Genomic DNA, 8,065 nt, shown 5'->3' with positions numbered 1-8,065 from the left:
GACAATTTGTCCCTCAACTGTTTAGGAACATGGCAATATGCTTCACAGCCAAAGACTCTAAGACGCTTGTAAGAAGGTGGTTCTCCTGACCATAGCTGTTCCAGCAACCTTCTCATCCAATGCCTTGTTAGGAGACCTATTGATAAGATGGACTGCACTGGCTAAAGCTTCTGCCCAAAACCCATTAGGCAACCCTGAGTTGGACAACATGCTACGTAACTTCTCCTGTATGGTACGGTTCATCCTCTCAACTACACCATTCTGTGGAGGGTTATATGGAGCAGTCAACTCCCTCTTAATGCCTTTCGACTCACAAAAGTGCTGAAAAGCCTTGCTGACATACTCTCTACCATTATCTGACCTCAAGCACTTAACTTTCTTGATTTTCCACAAGTGTCACAAAATTTTGAAACTTTGAAAGAGCCTCGTCTTTCTTCTTGAGAGGATACACCCACACTTTCCTTGAGAAGTCATCTATGAATGTAACGAAGTACTTGGAACCTCCCATAGATACGTCAGGCATAGGTCCACACACATCACTATATGCACTAACTCTAATGGCTCACTTTTCCGAGTGCTTCCCTTCTTGTGTGGTGACTGTGTTTGTTTACCATAAAGACAATGTTCACAAACAGAAGAAAATCTGAGAAATCGAAGCCATGCACATAACCAAAACGAGATAAGATTTTCATTCCTTTTTGAGACATATGAGCCAACCGACGATGCCACAATGAAACACTTGGCTGCTTGGTTACACAGATTACATGATTTTTAATATTGGACACATGCAGCATGTACAAAGTGCCTGACTTTGCACCACGCGCAACTACTAAAGACCCTTTGGTGATCTTCCATGAACTATTACCAAACATGCAGTGATAACCTGCGTCGTCCAACTATCCAGTACTAATCAAGCTCTTGGTGAGCTTGGGCACATGTCTCACATTCTTCAGAGTAAAGGAGGAACCATTCTGAAACTTAAGCTGCACATCACCAACTTCGAATATTTCGCATGGGAAATCGTTGCCAAGACGAACACGGCCTCTGTGAGCTGCATCATATGTGTTGAACCACTCCATGTGAGGAGTCACATGAAAGGATGCTCACCTAATCTTGCAAAGCACCATCATCTCTGGCAACCAGAAAACCTGAATCTATGGCTAATGTGAAGCAGATATCCCCATCAGAATCTTCAAGAGACATACTGTTGCTTTTCTCAATCTTCACACTGCTCTCTTTTGGCTTACTTGTTTCTTGCTGCTTCTTTTCCTTGCCTTTCTCTTGCTTCCATTTGTGGCAGTCTTTCTTCATATGGCCCTTTTTGTGACAATAATAGCACTCAACATCTTTGTGTCCACACGAGCTGTGAGATTTACCTCTCTCATTTTGCTTGCCCCCTTTTCAGCAGATCTACCACGAACAACAAGAGCACTACTACCACTTTTCGAAGAGTCCTGGTTCTTTTGATTAATCTCTTCAGTGAGCAAGCTTCCCTCTACATTAGCACTTGAAAGACCATCATCAGGAGTAGAATTACTAATGGCTGTGCGAAAAGTATCCCAACTTTCTGACAGCGTAACCAACAAGAACATTGCTTTAACAGAATCCTCAAAATTGATTCCCTGTGCAGAAAGATGTGTGAAAATCGTATTGAACTGATTAAGATAATCGAACATAGGTGTCCCTTCCTCCATCTTTAAATCCACCAACTGCTTCAGCCAATACACCTGCGAAGCTACACTTTTCTGATCATACAGTTCATGCAGCTTTGTCCACACCCCATAGCTGGTATGTTCCTTGTTGGCATTAAAGTACACATTCTTTGACAGTCTCAGCATAATGGTAGACCGAGCTAGCTCATCTAGCTCCTCCCATACAGCTGTCTCCATATCTTTTGGCTTTATCCCCTCAACTTTATGGGCTTAATCTGCTTTTTCTACACGAGAACATTGTAACAGTTCTCCACCCAGAAATGAAAGTTTGTACCATCCAACTTCTCAATGTTGAACAAAGTCTCCTGTGGAGAAGAAGACGCCATTTTTGAATAGCAGACTATATAACCAGATTCTGGAAAAATTTCGGCAGAGTCTTCCCTGTAAAACTGACCTGTGAACATAAAACAGATGTGTACAAATTACTGAAAAAGCTGATAAAGTGGCAAAACTAGCAAAACAGAATATACTAGACTATCACCGTCCCACTGATTACTGAATCTCCCTCCAAATTACTGTCTCTGACCACTGTGTCAAACGCATACGCATATATATGACAGAAATGCCAACATGGCGGGTCAGCAGATACACACCAAGACTGCACTAACCGCATAAGAATACATCCTATGTCGATGCAAAAATCTAGGGAGTGTCGAGGGCACGCTCCAGTACCTATATCACCGAAAGGATATCAACATTCGAGAATCCCCCAGCTTAATAAAACCTTCCACGACCCTCAACAAAGGCTAATGCAGTTCTGTCTCAATACATCAACCGCATAAGACATACATCAACCACAGAAACCAAATTTCTGTAACCGCAACGGCGGTTTGTCTGATTAACAGACCCACAATGCCTTATACAACAAAATGCATGTATGGACAAGAAACTGTATACTGCAGCAGCAGAATGCTGCAATTTGCACTGCTTGGAAACCTGTATCTGTAATAGCTATAGATCTGTATGCTGCTGCTGAATAACAGCTGTCAACTCTAGATCTACAAATCATGACCTGTAGCAGCAGAACCTACACCGAAATGAAAGTGTAGATCACTTTCATGGAGCTGCGAGACTAAACGACGTGCTCTGAATGCTGTCAAATATGTGTTTTTGCGCCGGCCTTCTCTTTGCGCTACCCTTCTCTTCGCGCGCTGCTCTTGCCGAGAGCTGCTTGATGTAGCTGCTATCGCCTGCGACTCTGATACCAATTGAAGAGTGCCACGGGAGCATGTGCGTGTGTGAGCGCCGCAGAGAAGAAGAGGCGCAGAGAAGAAGAAGAGAGAGACAGTCGTTTGTGGACTCCCTTATCACAACTGTGTGTAGGGTTTTGAGTCCTTATTGATATATGTAAATGAATGGTTAGTGTTAGTTCGGTTAGTCCGACCACCCAAGAATTGGACCTGGCACATTGGGCTTTACCACCCCATCAGACTCCTTGTCACAATAAGTGACTAGGGTTTGAGAGAGTCCTTATATTATTAGTTAGACTACAAAGAATAGTGTCCAACCACCCACTTACTTAGGGCTGGCACAATGGGCTTTACCACCCCAACAACCTCCCACTTAAAGGCCAATGTGCCTTTAAGTAATGGGGTGCCTATATATATATCTACATATACATACAAAAATGGTAGAAATGATTGTCTATCGAATGCCATCAAAGTCCAACAATGTGCGAACCGCTCTGAAGAAGGAAGCCCCTTTGTAAGAAGATCTGCAGGGTTTTCACTGGTGTGACTCTTGGCAAGCTGCATCCGCTTATCCTCCGACACCTCACGAATGAAGTGATACTTCACAACCACATGCTTTGTCTTCACATGAAGCACTAGATTCTTTGCTACTATATAGCACTTTGACAATCACAATGTAGCACTGGCATCTCAACGCTTATGCCCAAGTCTCCCACTAGACGAGCAAGCCACAAAACTGAGACATGGTAACGCAATCTTGTAAACTGAGATCGCCACCCATGAAACTGCACCTCCAGTGAATGTGAAAACATAGCCTGACATCATGGACATTCTCTTGTCCAAATCTCTTACATAATCTGCATCATCCGTGTAGTCAACTTCCAAAGCAAATGCAGATGTGTTTTGTACCATTCAGATATCTCATGACCCCTTTCACTAACTCCCAATGTTTCTTGCCAGGGTTTGACATGTATCCGCTAACCACTCCCACTGTGCAAAAGTAATGTCTGGATGTGTGGCAATCATAGCATACATCAAACTCCAAATAGCATATGAATAAGGCACCTTTGCCATTTCAGCCTTCTCCTCATCAGACTTTGGGCAATCATTCTGACTGAGTTTCACATATGGAGGCAATGGAATACTCAATCCCCCTCTCCATATTGAAACGCTTGAGCACCTTGGAGATGTACTTAGCCTGAGACAAATAAAGCAATTTCTTAGCTTTGTCTCACAGAATGCAGTATGTGACTTGCCTCACCTGTCTTTCATGTCAAAATGTGCATGTAATTTTGACTTCAAGGTTGAAATTTCATCACTGTTCTTCCCGGCAATTAGCACATCATCCACATCAAGGATCAAAATCAGCGAACTACCATCCTGAGCTTGCTTTGTATAGAGACAGTGATCCGTGTCACTCCTTTTGTAAGCCTGATAGAGCATAAATGAGTGGAACTTATGATACCACTCTCTTGGTACCTGTTTCAAGCCATAAAGACTCTTTTTTAACTTGCACACCAACTTTTCCTTGCTCTTCTCAAAAAATCCTTCTGGCTACTGCATATAGATATCCTCATGAAGGTCACCATGCAAGAATGTTGTCTTAACATCCATTTGGACAAGTTCCAACCAACCCAAGAACACACCGCAGGGTAGTCATCTTGACAATAGAAGAACAGATCTCATCAAAGTCAATACCATGTTGTTGCTTAAAGCCTTTAGCAACAAGTCTTGCCTTGTACTTTGGTTTGCTATCATTAGGCGTAACCTTCACCTTGTAGACCCATTTACATGGCAATGTCTGCTTAGCCTTAGGCAACTTCACCTAATCCAGGTCTCATTCTTAAGCAGCGAGTCCATTTCCGATTGCATAGCTCTCTTCCACTTCTTCCTATCATCCATTTGCATGGCCTCTTTATAGTAGCAGGAGGGCTCTCCGCAATCTGTCAACATGACATAATGAATAGATGGAACATAATGATCAAGAGGATGTGAAGCACGTGTAGACCTCCTTAACACAAGCTGAGCCTGAACTACGTGTTGTTCCAGTCCATCACCTCGCACTTCGGGAGCTGCATCAACAATATGTGTTGGCTGTCTTGCTGTTTGTTCATCTTCTTGGAACACAACTCTCCTGACCTCCACTGTAGGTATGGGCTTCTTATGCATCTTGTCTTCATTAAAATACACGTCATTGCTGCGAATAACCTTCCTAGCTTCTGGATCCCATAAGTAGTAGCCCATCTCGCCAAAATCACCATAGCCAAGAAAAGTGCATTTCTTTGACTTTGGAGGCAACTTGTCCCGAAATTCCTTGGGAACATGGCAATATGCCTCATAGCCACAAACTCTAAGATGCTTATAAGAAGGTGGCTATCCTGACCAAAGCTCTTATGGAACCTTCTGATCTATAGCCCTATTAGGAGATCTATTGATAAGATGAATAGTTGTAGCAACTGCTTCTGCCCAAAATCCATTAGGCAACCTAACATTTGACAGCATACTTCGTACTTTCTCTTGAATTGTACGGTTCATCCTCTCAACAACACCATTTTGTGGAGGGTTATATGGAGCAGTCAACTCTCTCTTTATGCCTTTAGAATCACAGAAATCTTGAAATACTTTAGAGATATACTCCCCACCATTGTCTATGCACAAACACTTGATCTTTTTGCCACATTGGTTCTCCACTAGTGTTACAAACTTTTGAAACACTGAAAAAACATCATCTTTTCGCCTGAGAAGATATACCCACACTTTACGTAAATAATCATCAATAAAAGTAACAAAATATGAAGCTCCACCCAATGACATTGTAGGCATAGGCCCACACACATCTGTCTACAAGGGCACTCCAGAACCTATAGAAAGGGGTGTCCTCTACACACAAAGCACACTCTCAATCTCAAGGCAATGGCTAACGAAGATGCGATGCTGCTGGTGGAGAAGAGGGAGAAGATGGGAAGTGGAGCTGTTTCTTTATATTAGACAAAGTATATTAAGATATTACTACCTAGATTTAGTCTTGAGGATTGCAAGCCTATGGCTACTCCTGTGGGAGATAGGTTTAAAGCTAATTCTTCATGATGTTGGAGATCACTTTGATGTCATACTCTATCAAATAGCTATTGGTTGCCTCATTTATATATGTATTATGAGGTAGTTTGCAATTTTACAGGTGACTAGGCTTATGCATAAACAAAGCTCTCACCATTGGAAGGTAGTTAAATGGATCTTTCACTACTTGAGTGGCATCATATATCTTGGGTTGTTTTATCCCAAGGGGGGATCTGCTAGATTTACATGCATTTTCAGACTCAGATTATTGGGCTTGTTGCTATGACACAAGAGTGTCCACAAGTGGTCTTTATTTCATACTCAGCAACTCATGCTTATCTAGGTCGATCAAGAAGCAGCCTACTGTGGCCTTTTCAAGTTGTGAAGGTGAGTATAGGGTAGCTTTCAATTCTATGGTTGAGTGTGTATGGCTCAGACATCTAATTTGCCACCATAATCTACAATGATAATTAGAGCACATTGGCAAATGCAAGGAACCTAGTTTTTCAATCTCGCACAAAGAACATTGAGGTGCATAATCACAATGTTAGGGAGAGTCTCTTTGTAGGAGAGATTATCTTGGTGCTTCCTCGTGAGAAGTTTAAAGATTTTTGCAAAGATTTGGGCTTTGTCCCCTTTATGGACTTATCTACTTAGGGTATGGCACTTACCTATACATGAGTGCTAGCTCTCATTCTCACCATCACTCCTCCCAAGGGGGGATTTGTTTCCATATATAGGTAGTGATGTGTGTGAACATACTTAGGACCACCGGGGCACTTTTCTCTCTCTCACTAGGAGGTTCTTTTCCCCTGTGCATTATATATATGCCCACCATTCTAGGACTAAATTATCTTTGTATTTTTACACTTATCAATATACTCTCTTGTGTGCTCTGGAGCTTCTTCTTCTTTGTCAAGCTTCATGTGTGCATTTTGTGCAACCCTAGCTCCAACAATAAAATGTCTCTTATTTGAAAGAGACTAGCCTTTATAGGAACTACTTCTTGATGAATTATGCGAAGCGGCCCTGTCTGAGAAATATATCAAAGTGTCCCTTAAATATGTGTGGCCTCTATGCACTTGAATAAGTTTTAAAATGATGTAAACTTGTGTATAGGTGTGAACTTTGCTTATAAGGGGATGCTTTAATATGCTTGATGGAGTGCTTCTCATAATCACTAGGGTATTAAATGGATTTTTCTTATGATAATGTGATGGAGTGCTTCTGATAGATTTCGCTTACAAGCAAAAGTGACAAGAGCTGCAATCTTTTTAAGATGTCAACAATTGGCCATAGCTTTGGGGTTGATACTATCTATAGAATGGATGTTGTGAGCGATAAAGACCTCTGCCATTCATGTCCATTGGTTGGAATTCTATGGGTGCACATGTGTATGATCAAATGTATGTTTTAGTTTTTATGCTCTTCTTAAAATGAAGTGATTGACTAAGTTGTTATAATAATAGTAGAATAATCTTCCAAATACTTGTGGTGGTAGGATTGGAGAGCTATTGGCAATTGCAACTTGTAAGTTTAGAGAGGAGGATGAGCAAGCATAGATCATGTCATGGGAGGATTTAAATGCGGTTATTATGATTGAGCAAACAGGGAAAGCAGCAAACTTTTTGGTTTCATAGAGCCAATGAAGCTGATGCAGACTAGAATGCTATTTGTTTAGTATATGAATGACTAAAGTTGAAAACTAATTGTGCCGCCCCGTACTTATGATTGCTCACTTTCATGGCAATCTTTTGATGTGCCACCACTAAGTGTGAATCTATAAAGCTGACCGCCCTTTCTGAAACTCCTTTGCCCGTGGCATTTCTGACTCGTCCACCTTCCGACTTCTTGAGATCCCGTAATCCACCTCTTGAATCCTTCCCACAAATATCTTGAGCCGGAATCCATTAACCAATTTTGGAACATCCGTGCCAAAGTAATCCTGAAGGCGAAATGTCCCCTGCCCCACATCTTGAACAATCTGATATGGCCCTATATACCATAGCTTTAGTTTCAAGGGATGTGGACCCATCTTTGAGTTATAGACCATTACCCAATCTCCCTCTTGGAACACTTTAAACTTAACCTGCCTATTCACCCAAG

Source organism: Cibotium barometz, chromosome 42 (genome assembly GCF_041138505.1).
Source record: "Cibotium barometz isolate CiBa-2024 chromosome 42, ASM4113850v1, whole genome shotgun sequence".
Lineage (NCBI taxonomy): Eukaryota > Viridiplantae > Streptophyta > Polypodiopsida > Cyatheales > Cibotiaceae > Cibotium > Cibotium barometz.
Note: the sequence above shows the minus strand (reverse complement) of the source record.